At 37.1% G+C, this 19189-nt stretch overlaps 1 protein-coding gene and 1 pseudogene across 1 annotated transcript in view; both read right to left on the bottom strand.

Annotated features, from left to right (window-relative positions):
- Nucleotides 1-19189, bottom strand: part of ANK3 (ankyrin 3) — a 681670-nt gene that overhangs the window by 650361 nt on the left and 12120 nt on the right. The gene's annotated exons all lie outside the window — the stretch shown is intronic.
- LOC141371342 (large ribosomal subunit protein eL34-like) lies at nucleotides 18213-18576 on the bottom strand (annotated as a pseudogene).

Raw genomic sequence — 19189 nt, 5'->3', positions numbered from 1 at the left:
TAGCATTTAGGGATACTTTATCACCACTGCACTTGTCATATAGATAAGATACTAGACCAGAAGTCCACAGGCAACAATGCAGGTACCAAATCTTCCTGCTTTTGCACAGCCCACAAGCTTAGAATAATTCCACATTTTTAACTGACTGGAAAAAATCAAAAAGACTATTTCTCTCTCTTTTTTTTAAGATTTTATTTATTTAGGGGCGCCTGGGTGGCTCAGTCGTTAAGTGTCTGCCTTCGGCTCAGGTCATGATCCCAGGATCCTGGGATCGAGCCCCACATCGGGCTCCCTGCTCTGAGGGAAACCTGCTTCTCCCCCTTCCTCTCCCCCTCCCCTTGCTTGTGTTCCTTCTCTCGCTGTCTCTCTCTCTCTGTCAAATAAATAAAAGAGAGAGAGACAGCGAGAGAGGAAACACAAGCAGGGGGAGGGGGAGAGGGAGAAGCTGACTTCCCACCGAGCAGGGAGCCCGACATGGGGCTCGATCCCAGAACCCTGGGATCATGACCTGAGCCGAAGGCAGCCGCTTAACTGACTGTGCCACCCAGATGCCCCCAAAAAGACTATTTCATGACACACAAAAATCATTCAAAATTCAAATTTTGGTGTCCATAATAAAACTTTATTGGGGGGTTAGAATTAAATATTTATATATATATAAACTTTATTAGAACACAGGCATACTCATTCCTTTATGTATTATTTGTGTGCATTATCTTTGGCTGTGTTCAAGCTACAACAGAGTTGAGTAGTTGTAATAAAGACCCTGCAAAGCCTAAATATTTACTACCTGCCCCACTACTAAAAATTCACCAACCCTTGCCATAAACTTACTTATCAAATGCTTCCCATGCAGAAGAAAAACTCATTAAAGAAGATAAAGAATAGTGAGAGAACCTGAAATGGACTCACAAGAACAAAGCAGAGACTAGCCTTTAAATACCATCTAAAACAAAGTCTGGTAAGAAAAAACAATCATTACCCTACCACCAGATAAATTTATCAAGAGATTAAAAGGTGGGAAAAGGGAAAATGGTTTCAAGATCATTTGAACTCCTTATTCATGGGAAGATAATCGTTAGCATGGGTCTTACAGAGTGTGCCAAGTAGGGTTTCCTCCTACAGCAGAATGACTTCAAGTGGGGAGGTAAGGGGGTAGGAGGTAAGGAAGCTGGTCAGAGGGAGAGGTACATTGGAAATCAGTTATTTGCAGAAAAGGCATTTTAAACATGCCTCCTATGTTACACAAAATGACTGTGTGCATGAAGTACTCTACAGCTGTATAAGAAGCCCTTAAGTGCAAACAAGTTTCCAAACACTTATATCCATTATGTCCATGTAATTTTAGGACAGACATTACCTTTAATACCTGATTGTTCACTATTTAAAGGCTGACATTTCTCATATGAGCTCTTGTGAGGTTCAAGCAAAGCTCTAAACAGCTTTGGTTTTGCAATTTGATCTGTAGACCAGTGAACCCCAAGAAAATGAAGTTGTTGTAGAAGTTTAAAATAATAACAACAATGGTAAAAACTGGAATATGGTCATTTCCATTTATTGAGGATTAGCAAAACTAAGTAACTGCTCAAAGTCATAGAACAAACACATGGCAGAGCCTGCCTTCCATCCCAGACAGTCTGATTCCAGGGCTGTGCTCTCAATCCCTATCATTTACCGCCTCCCCAAAAGTTAACCGTGAATAGCCTAGGTATACGCCTAATCATATGGAGGTAGAATCAAAAACCAACAATATGCCATTAGCCTCCAAGAAGTTTTAAAGTCACGACAGGTAAATGTCAAGTACACAAATCACTTCATTTCACTGCAATCTTAGCTTTGTTTCTCTCTATATATTATCTCAATTTAATACCAGTTGAAATAAAAAACCTCAGCTCTACATTTTAATCAAGCTTGATTGACTACTTAGCCTGCATAAAGAGCAGCAATCATCATATGCCTAAACTCTGAAAGTTTAGTGCCATTATACAAAAAACAAGTATCCAAAAAACCAGAGCTTTTAGAGTAAAAGGTCTTTATCCTGAAACTCAAAAGAAAAGATAACCTCAGAAAAAGCAGTATTTTATAGTGGTGAAGTGAGAGAAATCTAAAGAATTTTAATAACGTTGTCCTCCTGACCTTCTCCAACAAGGAAACTCTACAAAGAGGAAGTACAAAGGTCATTCAAGGAAGTAAGTACGAATGAAAGAAGGAATACAGATGTATCAACAGTTATGGTTCCACTCTGATTTCAAATTTATTTTAATTCGGGGGGTGTGGCTAACAGCCAGATATGCATTTTCCCCACAAAATATGGAGATTACAAGGAACACCAGTACATTCCTTGGAGAAGGCAGCAACCTGTGCCAGCACATGGGTCACAATGACAAGCCACCACCAGTGCCATCATGCGGCATGACGGTCTGCAAGCTCCAGTACAGACTCTCCTGCCAGTTTTGTTTCCTAATAAAGCTTCTTCCTTCCTGACACTGCAAGAGTCTGAACACTGCTTTACTCTCCTTACATTGTAAGTGTAGTATGAATAGAATTGGCTTAAAGAAATGTTAGGTGTTCGTGAATAGTAAATGCATTTTTTTTTTTTTACAAACTTGTTTGTTCTCAAAATTGTCACAATTGTTACCATTGTTTCTGGTGGACTAACTGTTCAAGTTTACTAAACTTAATTAACAAAATCAAGTCAAACAACTTGTAGAACATGTCACAAATACCTGTTAAGCCTGTAAACTAACTTATACTTGATACGGAAACATTTTGAACATAATTTGACTATATGTTTGAAACGAAAGCAAATAAAAATTGTTGTGATAAGGGGGAGACATAAACAAAGGAGTAGTAGTAAATATTAAATATTTAATCATATAAATAATAAACTAAATATTAAAAATAGCAGTAAATATTGAGTGTTACACATACTCACATATGTTTTACACCTGACAGTATGTAAATGTGTTCAAATATGTAAGTAAATTCTAGGATTCACAATATTTTTTTAAGATTTATTTATTTATTTGAGAGAGAGTGCACATGCGTGCATGCAAGCAGGGGGAGAGGGAGAGTCCTCAAGCAGACTCCCCGCTGAGCACAGAGCCCAACGTGGCTCCATCTCATGACACTGAGATCAGGACCTGAGCTGAAATCAAGAGTCAGAAGCTTAACCAACTGAGCCACCCAGGTGCCCCCACAATCCATATTTAATATAATGCTACTTTTGCCAAACAAAAAACAACAAAAAGTAACTGCTAACCCTTCCAGTCACAATCACTATTAGAATAGAATAACTAGTCAGAATCACTATTATGAATAATTTAGAACATTTGTAAAATCTAATTTTAGACTACAGGAGCTCCAATGTGAAATTATTAGGAGGCTACATTAAATTATTCCACTTTTAAAACCTAAATTCTCAAAAGTCATTATGAAACCCTCCCTTTAAAAGAGAATGTTTTAACCATTCACCTTAAAATCCAGGTTTTCACATTTCAATTGATTTAAGATCTTGCTACCTGGAGTTAATACATACACAAGTATGGAGCAGGAACATAAAAGTAAACTACCAATTCTAAACTTGCTGAAGTGTCTTAAGGCTAAAACCATCAAAAAAAAATGTTACATGGGGCGCCTGGGTGGCTCAGTCGGTTGGGCGGCTGCCTTCGGCTCAGGTCATGATCCTGGGGTCCTGGGATCGAGCCCCGCGTCGGGCTCCCTGCTCAGCAGAGAGCCTGCTTCTCCCTCTCTGCCTGCCTCTCTGCTTACTTGTGCTCTCTCTCTCTCTCTGTCAAATAAATAAAATAAAATCTTTAAAAAAAAAAAAATGTTACAATAATTATTAGGATGTGACAGAATTGTAGATATCCTGACTTGGGCCAGCCTAGAAGGTTTTCCTGACACTTAACAAAACACAATTCGGATAAAGCTAGACATAACTGGGTACCATTATAGAGTTTAAAATGTCAATTAAACAATATTCAAATTGATTACATAAGAATTCTGTGCGTGTTTTTTTTTTTCAAAGCTAACAACCTGTACATTTTGCTGTTTGTGTTTCCTTTTCCAGTCATAAGCTCATCCCAGAAACTACATCATCTCTAACTCTAACCCTGTCATCTCTAACTCTAACCTCTAATCCCAAGATGCCCAAGCTTTGGTCATGCCTAGAAGCCCAATAATTAACCACAGTTTAATTTTCCATCTGCCTTTGCTGCTATTACACTTCAAAATCCAGCCTACCTGCATAGGAATCCCCTTTTTAAGTCAAAACACAAAAAAGGACTGTAATTCAACACATTCCATGTTTTTAGAATGCCAGCATTACGACACCAAAGGTGACAAAAACACAGTCTATGGGAATAAGGGTCAAAACAGAAATTCACAAGGGAGAATGAATGCATGAGAGATAACCCTGAAAAATAGTAGAATTTCAAAAGGCAGAGATAAAGCAGAAGCTGGACTTTGCAGTTAGAGATGATGACATCAGCAAGGACCACGGGGCAGACATCCCATTTTTCTTGAGGGGAGCACAATTACAGTGACAGCCAGCATTGATTTAGAGCTGTTTCAGACGCTATTCTTAATGCTTTCTATGCATCCAATTATGTAATGCTCACAAGGACACAAGGTAAATTGTTATCCCAGTTTTACAGATGAGGAAGCCACAGCATGAAGACATTAGTAATTTCTTCACAATGGTGTGGCTACTAAGAGACCCCACACCGGTAGCAGAGAGCCTGCAGGGTGAAGTGGCAGAGTGAGTAAATCATGAAAAGGTGGGGAAAGTAAGTACACACTCCTCCTCCAAGAAAGCCTGTGGTCACTTTAGCCATAGTCACTCCTGAGTAACAGGATTACTTTTCATTTTGCCTATACTTTATGTATTTGCCACGTTTTTCACAATGAAATATGTTAGTTTACTCATAGGAAGGAAGGAAGGAAGGGTGGAAGGGTGGAAGGAAGGAAGGAAGGAAGGAAGGAAGGAAGAAGAAAAGAAAGGAAAAGAAGAAAAGGAAGGAAGGAAGGAATGTATTTTTAAACAGTTGTGACTAAAAGAAGGAAATAGAGTGATAAGGAAGTAGTACAGGAAACGTGAGCACTACTGAGTCTTACCTATAGTATAACTGAGACCACATCTTACACATCTACACATCCCTTTTCCCCCTTTGTCCTGTTAATTCCAGGTGGTGCTGTATAAGCAGTGGAATGCTAAATAATTTAAGAATATGCAAATTTAGGGGCGCCTGGGTGGCTCAGTCTGTTAGGCATCTGCCTTCTGCTCAGGTCATGATCCCAGGGTCCTGGGATGGAGCCCTACATGGGGCTCCCTGCTCCACGGGAAGCCTGCTTCTCCCTCTCCCACTCCCCCTACTTGTGTTCCCTCTCTCGCTGTGTCTGTCAAATAAATAAATAAAATCTTTAAAAATAAATAAAATTTTTTTAAAAAATAACATGCAAATTAAAAAAAAAAGAACAGGGGGCATTTAAGGTCTGCTGTTGCTTTTTTCTTTTATAGAGAAGTAGAAATCTTTGTTGTATATGTGGAAGAAGGATGCGGCATCCAAAAGAGAAAAAATGAGCACCTCTGAGCTAGGTTAACCTAAAAATTTTAAATCCTAACAAAAATTATTTTTAGGATTCAGTCCCTATGTGTAATAGGATGTCTGGATAATGGTAATGATTGTTAACAATGATGGTAACTATCATTTAATAAATAATCTTTGTTTGCATATGTGCCACTCACACGTGCTTCTCCTGTGTGATGAATGATACGCTGCTGCATTTTAAGAACTAAATTAACAGGTGAGTAGTTTCTCCATAGAGAGTAAAAACTGATCACTTATTCCCTTGTCAATATTCTCTGATTCCTTCTTATTACATCAAGAAATTTAGTTTAGTTTGGAGACTAACACTTCAACAAGTGCTAGCCTTGACTTTGAAAAAAGAAAAAAGCAGTTCTTGGATCAAAGTTCTGAGCAATTATTTTTTGCAGCATTGTTTTATTTTCATCAAGATTTTTATGTTTACTTTCTATTTCAGTAAAACTATAATTTTCAATTTACCACAGTGATGTCAAGTTTCCTTTCAAAAACAATTTACATTTATAAAACATGAGTTGACTTAAAGAATAATACTTAAATAAAGCATGTGGATATAGCAAAGAAAAAAAAATCATAAACCCTGGGATCTGAGCCAGACTGCCTAGGATTGAAGTTGAGCTCTGTCTTTTAATGTGTGACCTTAACCCATTGCTCTAATCTCTCTAATCTTCAACTTCCTCATCCATAAAAAGGGGATCCAGTAATTACAGCTACCTTAGAGCAGTGTTGTAGAATCAAATGAGTTAATAGAACTAATAATTTTAAAACCACAGTCGGCACAAAGTAGAGTTTTCAGCAAATGTGAGCTCTTATCATTCAAAAAAGGGAAGGAAATGTGGTAAATTTCAATGAGCTATTTTTTAAAATCATTTTTCTCAATTGGAGGAATTTAAATATCTAAATAATTATTTTCTTTCCTTGGAAAGCACACAAAACAGGAAATGCTACATTCAAGGAACACAAGAGAGGCCAGGAAAACAATGCACAAAATATAGTTACTTGGTGGACCCTGCACAGAAACTGTCCCTTAGCAAAGGAGTAACCCAAATTCTGTACTGAGAAAGGGTGGGGCAAAATGAGTTAACCACAAACCTGGGAATCTTATCAAATGGCTCCAAATTAGATGGTTACTTTTACCTTCTAGTATTACTAATCTAGGCAAGTAATAGTCATAGTCAAACCTTAGTCAGGGTTCTGCACAGGCCTGAGAATTTAAAATTCTAAGGGTCCCAGCCTTAACAGAGTCCCAATCCCTTCATGAGTTTCATCTCCAGGAATCCCATCAGGTTCTCAGGGTAAAGACTGAAGAAAACTCCCCTCACATTTCTGGCAGGGAGAGGGGACAGGTAGTCATTTTGAAACACACACTGAGCTCTGTTTTCCTTAACAAAAGTATGCCCTTGGGGAAAACTAATTTGCAAAAGCCTAACTGATCCATGGGTTTTACCAGAGCCTAACCTACATGGGTGAAAGAAAATGCCCAATGCAAGCATGTCCGAGGCTTCCTTTCTCACCTAAGATGGAAAAGAAAGGTTGAGAAGCACTTTGAAAGTCATAGTCCAGGGGCACAGGCTCTCTAAAAGACTCAGACCTAATCAATCTGGCTCCTGTATGGTAACAGATTATAGCTAATGATTGGCAGACACAAGACCACAGATCCAGGAAGCTCAGATAATAACCATGCATGATAAATACTAAAAAATCTACACCTTGACATATCATACCCAAAACTGCAGAAAATCAAACACAAAGAGAAAAATCTTGAAAGAAGCAAGAGGAAATAAACACCTTACCTAACGAGGCACAAAAGTAAAAATTACGTCCAATTTCTCTTCAGAAACCATGCAAATGAGAGAGTGGCATGAAATACTTAAAGTCCTAAAAGAAAAAAAAACCTACCTAAAATTCTGTATCCAATGAGATTATCTGACAACAGTAGTGAGAAGTAAAGATTTTCTCAGACAAACAAAGTTAAAGGAATTTATTGCCAGTAGACCTGCCTTGCAAGAAATGTTTAAAAAAAAAAAAAAGTTCTTCAAAGAGAAGGAAAATGACGTAAGTCAGAAGCTCAGATCTACATTAATAAAAGAATGTTAGAGAAGGAATAAATTAAGGTAAAGTAAAATATTTTACTTTTCTTATTCTTATCTAACAGATAAGAGTTTGTTCAATAACAACTCTTGTTCAATAAATATAGCAACAATGTATTCAGTGATTATAGCTTACAGATAAGTGAAATGAATGACAATAATGTTCTAAGAGATAAGAGGAATGAATTGGGAATACTGTATTATAAATTATTTACATTACTTGTGTAGTGGATGATGTTATTTGAAAGTGGGCATGCATTAGCTGTAAATTAATATAACCAACTCTACAGCAAACATGAAAAAAACCTTTTTTTAAGGAGCATAATTTATATGTTAAGAGAGGAGAGAAAAATGGAATCATCATATAAAATGTTCAGTTAAAACCAGTGAAGGGAAAAAAAAGAAAAACCCACTGGAAAACAAAAAAGTAACAAAGAACAGAGTAACAAATTAAAATAGAATTCAAAATATGGGAGATATTGATCCAGCTATATAAATAACCACTTCAAACATGCATGGTCTAAATACACAAATTAAAAGACAGAGACTATTAGAATGCACTAAAAAAAAGTCTACCAGAATACCACTTTAAATATAAAGCACACATAGATTAAAAGTAAAAGGATGAAAAAAGATATAACATGCTAAATGAATCAAAAGCTAGTAGAGTAACATTAATTTCAGAAAATGCTGATTTCATTGGAAGAGAAAATATCAAGGATAAAAAAGAGCATTACATAATAGTTTAAAAGGTCAATGTTTTAAAAAGACATAACAATCATTAATGTATGTGTGTCTAACAATAGAATGTCAAAATATGTGAAGCAAAAACTGCTAGAACTACAAGGAAAAACAGATAAAAAAATAGAATCAACTATTATTGTGGAGACCTCAATACTCTTACCAGTAATTGACAGATCCAGCAGGCAAAAAAATCAGGAAGGACACAGTTGAACTAGGTAGTACCACTGAACAATTGGATCTAATTGCCATTTACAGAATACTTCATCCAACAACTGCAGAATACACATTGTTCTCAAGCTTACATGGAACATTCACCAAGACAGATCATTCTGATAAACCACAAAACACAAATTGAGACAAAACAAACTGAGACAAAAGAAATGACACGAAGTATGTTCTCAGATCACAATGGAATTACATTAGAAATTGATAACAGAAAGATAACTGAAAAATCTCAAATTAGAAATTAAACAACACACTTCTAAATAATACATGAATCAAAGAAGAAATCTCAAGAGAAAGTTAAAATATAGTGAACAAAATGAACATACAACATATCAAAAATAACATAATAAAAAAATGAGAAAAAAATTTATGTAGTGAAAACACTGCTTCTTGAAAAATTTATAGTATTAAATGGATAATTAGAAAAAAGAAAAGATCTAAAATCAATAATCTAAGCTTCAATCTTAGAAAACTAGAGAACTAAGAACAATATATGTCTAAAGAAAAGAAATAATGAACAGAAATCAATGAAATTAAAAACAGGAAAAGGACAATTGGGAAATCAACAAAACCAAAAGCTGATCTTTGAAAAGACCAACAAGAGTTGATTTGGCTCCAGTCAGGCTAAGCAAGAAAAAAGAAAACACAAGTCACTAATATAATTAATGAAAGAGTCATCACTATAGATTCATGGACTCCAAAAGGATAAGAAAAGAATATATGAACAGTTCTATGCCTACAGATTTGAGAACCTAGATGAAATGCACTGATTTCTTAAAAGATACTTTTATATCTAACAGAACTCATACAGGGAGAAATAGCTACTCTGAATAGGACTGTATCTATTAAATAAATTGAATAAATAATTAATAACATTCATAAACAGAAATAATAGCCTCCCAGAATTGTTCACTGGTGATGTCTATAAAACATTTGAGAAAGGAATTGTACCAATTTTCTACAATTTCTTCCAGAAAATATAAGCAGAGGGACTATTTCTTTTTATTTATATGTTTTTTTTATTTTTTAAATATTTTATTTATTTATTTAATTGACAGAGAGAGAGACAGAGAGAGAGAGGGAACACAAGCAGGGGGAGTGGGAGAGAAAGAAGCAGGCTTCCCGCCGAGCAGGGAGCCCGATGCGGGGCTCGATCCCAGGACCCTGGGATCGTGACCTGAGCTGAAGGCAGACGCTTAACGACTGAGCCACTCAGGCGTCCCCATGGACCAAAACATTTAATATTATTAGGATGCCAATTCTTCCAACCTAATCTAGAGATGTGATACAATCTCAATGAAAATCCCAGCAAGTTACACCAAAAAAACAAATATCCCAATTTAAAAATGAGCAGAGAACCTGAATAAACATTTTTCCAAAAAACACATACAGATGGCCAACAGACATATGAAAGGATGCTCAACATCACTAGTCATTAGGGAAATGTAAATCAAAACCACAGTGAGGTATCACCTTACACCTATCAGAATGGCTAGTATAAAAAAGACAAAAAACAAGTGTTGGCAAAGATGTGGAGAAAAAGGAACCCTCATGCACTGTTGCTGAAAATGTAAATCTGTATAGCCACTGTGGAAAACAGTACAGGGTCACAAAATTAAAAACAGAGGGGCGCCTGGGTGGCTCAGATGGTTAAGCATCTGCCTTTGGCTCAGGTCATGATCCCGGGGTCCTGGGATTGAGTCCCACATCGGGCTCCCTGCTCCTTGGGAGCCTGCTTCTCCCTCTGCTTCTCTCTCTCTCTCTCTCCCTCTGTCTCTCATGAATAAACAAATAAAATCTTAAAAATATATATATATATTAAAAAAAAAACAAAATTAAAAACAGAAATACCACACAATCCAGTAATTCCACTACTGGGTATTTACCCAAAGAAAACAGAAACACTAATTTGAAAAGACATATGCACCCCTATGCTTACTGCAGCATTATTTAATATAGCCAAGATATGAAGGCAACCCAAGTGTCCACTGACAGATGAATGGATAAAAAAGATGTTGTACACACACATACATACATGTGTACACAGGAATATTATTCACCTAGTAAAAAGACTAAGATCTAGCCATTTGTAACAATATGGATGGACCTAGTATGTTACGGCTAAGTGAAATAGTACAGATACCATAGGATTTCACTTATATGTGGAATCTAAAAAACAAAACATACACACAAAAGCAGAAACAAACCCATAAATACAGAGAACAAACTGGTAGTTGGCAGAGGGGAAGAGGGTGGGAGGAACGGCAAAATAGGTGAAGGGGAGTGGCACAGGCTTCCAGTTCTGGAATGAGTAAGTCACAGGGACAAATATAGGGGATATAGGCAATGGTATTGTAATAGCATTGCATGGTGACAGATGGTAACTACACCTGTGGTGAGTATTGCATAAAGTATAGAATTGTCATATCACTATGTTGTACTCCTAAAACTAATACTTCAATTTAAAAATAAAATCCCAAGTTATTTTGTGTATATCAAAAAAATGATTCTAAAATTTATATGGAGAGGCAAAAGACCCAGAAATAACGAGTGCAGTATCAAAGAAGTGACATTTCCTGACTTGAAGACTTACTACAGAGCTACAGTAATCAAGACAGGCTGTTATTGGTACATGAATAGACAAACAGATCAATGGAACAGAATAAAGAACCCAGAAATAGATGCATACAAATATATTGAGTCTTTTTTTTTTTAAGATTTTATTTATTCATCAGATTGAGAGAGAGAGAGAGAGTAGAAGCAGGAGGAGAGGCAGGCAGAGGGAGAAGCAGGCTCCCGCTGAGCAGGGAGCCCAATGCAGGGCTCCATCCCAGGACCCTGGGATCATGACCTGAGCCAAAGGCAGACACCCAACCGACTGAGCCACCCCGGCCCGGCGTCCCATACTCAAGTCTTCTTTAACAAAAGAGCAACACTGATTTAATGGAGAAAGGATAGTCTTTTCAACAAATGGTATTAGAAAACTGGACATCCATATGCAAAAACATGAATCTAGACACAGACCTTACACCTTGCCCAAAAATTAATTCAAAATGGATCATGGTCCTATAAATGTAAATCCACAAAACATAAAACTATAAAACCATAAAACACAAAACTGTAAAACTTCTAGGAGATAACATAGGAAAAAATCTAGACATAGATGGTTTGGTGATGAGTTTTAGATACAATACCAAAGGCATTATCCATGAAAGAAAAATTTAAGTTGGACTCCATTAAAAATCAAAAACTTCTGCCCTGGGACGCCTGGGTGGCTCCCTCGGCTAAACGTCTGCCTTCACCTCGGGTCGCAGTCCTGAGGTCCTTGGATCAAGTCCCACGTTTGGCTCCTTGCTCGGCGGGGAGCCTGCTTCTCCCTCTGCCTGCAACTCCCCCTGCTTGTGCTTGCTCTCTCTGGCAAATAAACAAATAAAATCTTAAAAAAAAAAAAAAACACTTCTGTTCTATGAAAGACACTATTAAAAGAAAGAGAAGTTAAGCATCTGCCTCGGCTCAGGTCATGATCCCAGGGTCCCGGGATTGAGTCCTGCACTGGGCTCCTTGCTCAGCGGGGAGCCTGCTTCTCCCTCTGCCTGCCACTCCCTCTGTTTGTGCGCTCTCTCCCTTTCTCTCCCCGACAAATAAATAAAATCTTTAAAAATAGATAAATAAAAACAAGAGAAAATATTTGCAAAGTACATATCTAATAAAGGACTTGTATCCAAAATATACAGAGAAGGGGTGCCTGGGTGGCTCAGTTGTTAGGCATCTGCCTTCGGCTCAGGTCATGGTCCCAGGGTCCTGGGATCGAGCCCCACATCGGGCTCCCTGCTCGGCGGGGAGCCTGCTTCTCCCTCTCCCACTCCCCCTGCTTCTGTTCCCTCTCTCGCTGTGTCTCTCTCTGTCAAATAAATAAATAAAAATCTTTAAAAACACACATATATATATACAGAGAATTCTTAAAACTAAACAATCAGAAAATAAACAATCCAATTTAAAAATGGGGGAATTAATAAAACAAAAATAAAAATGGACAAATGATCTGAACAGGAACTTAACCAAATAAGACATACAGATGGCAAATAAGCATATGAAAAGATGATCTACATCATATGCCATCAAGGAATTGCAAATTAAAACAATGAGAAACTACCAAATACCTATTAAAATGGGTAAAAACTCCAAACACTGACAATACCAAGTGGTGACTAAGATGTGGAGCAACAGGAACTCTCAAATTGCTGATAGGAATGCAAAATGTTACGACTTTAGAAGACAATTGGTAGTTTCTTACAAAGCTAACTATAGTCTTACCATATGATCCAGCAATTATGCTTCATGATACTCAAATAAGTTAAAAATTATGTCTACCCAAAAAAATTACACATGAAGGTTTATAGCAGCTTTATTTATAATTGCCAAAACTTGGAAACAACCAAGATGCCCTTCAGTAGGTGAATGGGTAAATAAACTGTGTTACATCCAGACAATGGAATATTATTCAGCACTAAAAAGAAATGAGTTATCAAGCCACACACACACACACACACACACACACACACACACACACACAGGAAACTTAAATGCATATTACTAAGTAAAAGAAGCCAGTCTGAAAGGCATAATTCCAACTATATGAAATTTGGGAAAAGGTAAACTACAGACAGTAGAACAATCAATGGTTGCCAGGGTACTGGGGGAGGAAAAAGGGATCAGTAAGTGAGCACCAGGGATGTTTAGTATGATACTGCAATGGAGGATACAGACATTATACACTTGTCAAAACACAAAACCTGAACACTAATGTGATCTTTGGGTTTTAGTTAATAATAATGTGTGAATACTGTTCATCAGTTGTAACAAAGGTACCATGCTAACGTAATAGAAGAATCTGTGTGTGGGGTTAGAGAAGAATGTGGTATATGGAAGATCTTTGTACTTTACTATTTTTCGGTAAACCTAAAACCACTCTAGAAAATAAAGTCTATTAATTAAAAATATATATTGGTACTTGAGAGCAAAGACAGTGTTTTATTTGCCATTGAAAATCCAGTCTCAGCAGAGTGCCTGGAAGGAAGAAGTGTGTCAGTATCAGATAAATTAAAGGTATAATACATAAAGGCATTCAAGCCCTGAAAACACATACGCACACACATCTGGTGGTGGGAGAGACAGAGATACAGGTCAAAAAGCCTTTACAAAGAGGTGATAGTCAAAGAATGGGCATAAACTACAGGAGACCTTTCCAGGGTAGATGAGGTGGGAGAATACTCAGAAGGAATCGAATAAAAGCAGAAATAGGGAGAGGCCGTGTATTTGGATAATGGCAAGAGGGTAAATTCTGGGGAGTTTTTGTTTGGATTTCCTTCTAAAGCCAGCATAAAAGTTATTTTAGATACTGTAACTAATGAGCTATACTGAAAACGTGAAAATTGATAAAGAGAAACCTCACTAAAGTGCAGTCAGCAGGCTAGGAGAGGGAGCCTGTACTACTGAATGTCAATTACAGGAAGAACTGTCAATTACAGACCACAACAGAAGAACAGTCAACAAAAAAGAATACTAATTACAGGCCCCAAAAGGGAAAGATGCACATTGCATCTCTTGCAAGAAATCAACTACTCCTGCAATTCAGCCAATGAGAAACCATCATAGCCCTGAACTCCTGCTTTTTCACTTCCTCTCCTTTGTTTGTTAGACTTGTCCATAGTTTTACTGTAGCTTGCATGTCTTGAATTGCAATTCTACGTTATTCGAGTAAACTCATTTTTGCTATAAAATAACTGACAGTTTTTCTTTAAGATTTTATTTACTTGAGAGAGAGAGAGAGAGAGAGAGAGAATCTCAAGCGGACTCCCTGCGCAGATCCCAATGTGGGGCTTGATCTCACAACCCTGATATCATGACCTGAGCCGAAATCAAGAAACAAAACACTCAACCTACTGAGCCACCCAGGCACCCCTGACTGTTTTACTTTTTAAGATTAACAACAGTTTAAGAAATTTCTTCTTAAATGGCAGTTTTATATATTTGCAACTCTATTCTAGCATGAATGTTATATTTGTTTTCATGATTTTTTTTTTAATTCAAGCTTTGCGATGGCCTTCAGCCAAAAAATATTAAGGTTCTAATCTGAAGATCAGAGATTTGAAATTTGAGGACAATGTTGACCACATTAGCATATCTCTATCCCTTAACAAACTGTCCCTAGTACAAGAAAAACTATGAAAATGTATGTACAAATTAAAATAAATCTAGCTCCAACATTAGGAAATTCGCTTCAGATGGTTAGTTAGGAATGTCATGTTTTCCTCTGAAGAATCACACACTATTGCTACATATAATACATGTATTCAAGTTTTCTTGTGGACCCATTACAAGACAGGAGTATGACATGAAAAGATAAGAATCTTTATCAAGAATCATTAATACCATACCCCACAAAAATTTTATTTTAACACCAAAATCCAAGAAAGCTAGAACATGTCATTCTAAGTATTGAATTCACATTTTTACTACTTTTTGTGCCATCTCTCAAGGAAAACTGAGAGAAAAAAAAAGTGTGAAAAAAGTGATCAATGTAATCTAAATATAACTTCTCATAAATAAAGCAAGCATTTGGAGAGATAAACTTTGTGTTGCCAAAGCAAACTATGTGATTAAATATTGCTAAGAAAAAAGATGTCGAACATAGTAAGGACAATTCTTTGGATCTCTAGCCAGGAAATAAGTCTCAACCTTCCACTAAAGTCATGGATAGTCTTCTATATTCTCCTGCAATTTCACACTCATCAGTAGTAAAGGGGAAAATTTTCAGAACAGAGATTTCCATGTTGAATCTCAGTTTAATAGCAGATCACACAACTGTCACCAGAAACACAAAGTACAGCAATGTAATGTGAGTAGCTGAGCTCCTAGGACAAGTGTAAATAAAGAGCAGAGACCAACAGCAGCTTCTGGCCCAGCTAGTGATTTACAAGGCTGTAGGGTACTGGTGCCTGCACACTTTATCCCCTGAGGAGCTTGATCTTTTCCAAAAGCTAGTACTCCATATTTTACTTTTACATTGATCAAAAATGTATAACCACAAAGTAAAACAATGTGGGGCCACTTTTCACCAATCATGTTCATAAAGGTGAAGGAAAAAATAATGCTGTGCTGCAAGAAGCTCAGGACGTAGGCGCTCCTGTATACTTCTGGTGGGACGTAAACTGGTACCATCTGTCATCTGAAGGAAGATTTGGCTACTCAAAAAATAAAGGGGACATAAAAATGTCCACGTTGTTTGTGTATGTTCCACTTACGATAACATATGATAAAGCCCCACATGGGTCAGAAGTAGGGGATTATTCATCTCTCAGTCTTTAGGGCAATGAAAAAGGGCCAAGTGTGGCCACAGGCCCTAGAGCCACCTGCATCAGGGAGCAGTCTGGTCCTTTGACCCCAGGGTGTCGCTGTTTTATAAGGTTCAGAACACTGTGACTGACATCTCTACATTGAACATGTATTACCTGCTCAATAAAAACAGTACTACATATGAAACCTTTAAACACAACAATAAAAAGAACTTCCTGTGAACCAAGCACTGATCCTTACAACTTAGTGCTAGCAACAACCCTACGGTGTACTATTTATTGTGCCCATTTTCCAGATAAGAAAATGAAGCTATAAATCAACCAGCTCTAGGGATGGATATTCAGATTTGTCTGTGCATTGCAAATATTTTAAAATTTTTATTTACCTGATGCATCAACATCCCCACAAACAGACCATGAAAACCCAACCCAGACAACCAGGCACAAGCTCCCCTTCTTGTCCACCCTTGACTATGAACTAGTGATATCCAAATGCACCGATGAAATCCTCTCCTGTCTCTGGCTTGTGTACTCCACCCTGCTCCCTTTGAAGCCTCCTGCCATACGGGCCCCTGCATGTTCTGCTGTGCCCCAGGGGCCTGTGGAGGTAACTAAATCTTTCACGTTCACGGGCCTCTCTGTGGTGTTACTCCATACCCACGCCCAACATATCATCCAAAAAACCCATTTTTAAGTAACATAATTATTCCTTACAACACAGTCTGGCCTTCATTTATTACTCTACAGAAAATACTCGCAATGAACAGTTTGAAAGAAAGCTACCAAGGGACTGAGACACTGATTATCAAATGAGTGGGATTTGCACGATTTTTTGCTCTGGAGGCAAGCAGTTGGGTTTGTTTGGTATTTACTTGACTGTGTTTCTGATTTTTCAGGAATGAGTAAGATTTGTTCTTGTAATTAAGAAAAAAGTTAAAGAACTTAAACGTTAATAAAAAGCAAGGCAAGAATAAAAATGAAAGGACCCAATAAGGCAAGAACTCTACTTACCTGGAAATAAAAAGGATAAAGATAGGACTACCCCAATTTGGGGCATGAAAGAAGAAAATCAGCATTCTTAATTGAACCCTCTAAAAGCATGATTATGACATCAACATCCAAACAAAAATTCCATATAGCTCCAGCTCAGTTCCAAATATAATTTCTAAACTGTAGGCCTGTGCAAAAGAACCACAAATCTTAATTAGCACTGAGAAAACTTCCACAAGCACAGATACCAACCATTTTAGACTTGAGTTCTGTGACTATGAATAAGGAACGCTCCTAATATCAAATGTACAATAAATAGTAGTATAAAAATGTACACAAGGAAAAGACATCCAAGGGAAAAGGGTTTCTGCTTTTCCTTTAACTTAAATTTTTCGTTCCTTGATTTTGTTTTTGCCTTATTGGATTTTTTTTATTATAAAGTATATGCTCATTTTAACATATCAAGTGAAATGAAAATTTAATAATTCCCCTTCCTTCAAAATCCCATCCCCGAGGTAACCAAATCAATCAACAACAACTTATGCTCAAATTCTATGACTGTCCTTTTTTTTTGTTATCAAACTTGGATCATGCTACACTCTTAATAAATAATGCACATCCTTCCAGTTCACTATGTGTAGCTCTAACTTATTGTTAAATTACTTTAATCATATTCCATATAATAGAGAAACCATATGCATTCAACCAGTCCCATTAAGGTTTAAATTTTGTTTGTTTCCAGTGTTGTTGCTTTACAAACACTGTTGGAATAAATATCCTTGTAAATATGTCCTTATATACTTTGTTGTTGTTTTATTTTTGAGGTTTTTGAGGTTTTAACTTCAATAGCATAAGCTCCTAAAACTGGGTTGCTAGAGCAAAGGGGAAGCATGTTTTATCTTATCTTAACATATAGTGTACCTAGGTTCTTCTCATCTCCCCCTCAACAAAAAAGTTGTACAACTGACACTCAGAAAGGTCCATAGCCTCAATACCCTAAAGAGGACCTTTTTTTTGGCCAATCCAGTAGATAAAATGCAAACAGAAAGTAGTCTTTTTAATCTCTTAAGACTTATGAATTTAACATTTTTTCATGTTTATTGGCCAGTTGCTTTTCCTTTTTTTTTTTTAAGATGGAGAGAGAGAAGCAGTGGGAGAGAATTTTTTTTTTTTTGCATTTTGCTTTTTTTTATTACTCAAGCTTAATTTTTTTTTAATTTAGCTTTCTGACTCCGTGCTTATGCCTTCAACATGTTCATAATTTTCTGCTCAATAAGGAAAGCATGCTTGATCCTGTCACGAACACACTTAGCACACATGGAACCACCATAGGTCCTACAGACGTGTTCTCTCATTTTTAGACAACCTCATAAGGACTTTAGGTCTCCCAGCACGAACTCCTCTTCAAAGATGGCCTGGGCACACGCTTGATGCAGATTTTGGTGTTTTTCCAATTTTCTTGGTATAAAGGTGAATGATTCTATTACCAGGGGTTCAAGATGGACTATTTTTTGTTAGAGGTGAATTGTAGGATAGCCTATGGCGGTATGTCAAATGCTGGACCATTCTGAACGCCTATGAACGCAGTCCCCAGAAGCTGGAGAGAGAATCAGATGTGGGGTTCAATCTCATGACCCTGAGATCATGACCTGAGACAAAATTACAGATTTTAGCTGCTACCTATCATAAGCAAGAAAGATAGATTAGCTTCATTTTTATCATCGATTCTATCAATAATCTCTATTTTTAAAAATCAGTAAAAAAAAGGGGGGGTGATATGTGGGGAGCAGAACTGAGTATTTGTACCTCATTACATGAGAAAGGGAGAAAGGTCATGAGGTAAGCAATGGTCACAAACAGATAAAAGGCTTCTTCAGGAATCCGTGTACATTAGGTATTTACTCATCCCTCCAGAGTCTTCATCAATTTCTGGGCAAACCTACAGCTTAGAATTAGCATACTGGGAGGTTCTGCAAAACAACATGTACTAGTTTTTGATTGAGAGCATCACCACAGTCTGGATTTCAGAACATGGAGACTCTTCAAGCAGACAGAAATCTTACCAGTTAAGAGGACACTCTGTAGAAGTAAAGTGATCTGACCAAGCACATATACATTAAATAATACACTAAACCCAAATTTGCCAACTGAGAGGGCAGTTCATTACACTGACTCTTCA

Source organism: Callorhinus ursinus, unplaced genomic scaffold (assembly GCF_003265705.2).
Source record: "Callorhinus ursinus isolate GAN/ISIS: 27379988/994484 unplaced genomic scaffold, GSC_fseal_2.0 scaffold69, whole genome shotgun sequence".
NCBI lineage: Eukaryota > Metazoa > Chordata > Mammalia > Carnivora > Otariidae > Callorhinus > Callorhinus ursinus.
This window is presented reverse-complemented; position numbering and strand designations above follow the sequence as displayed.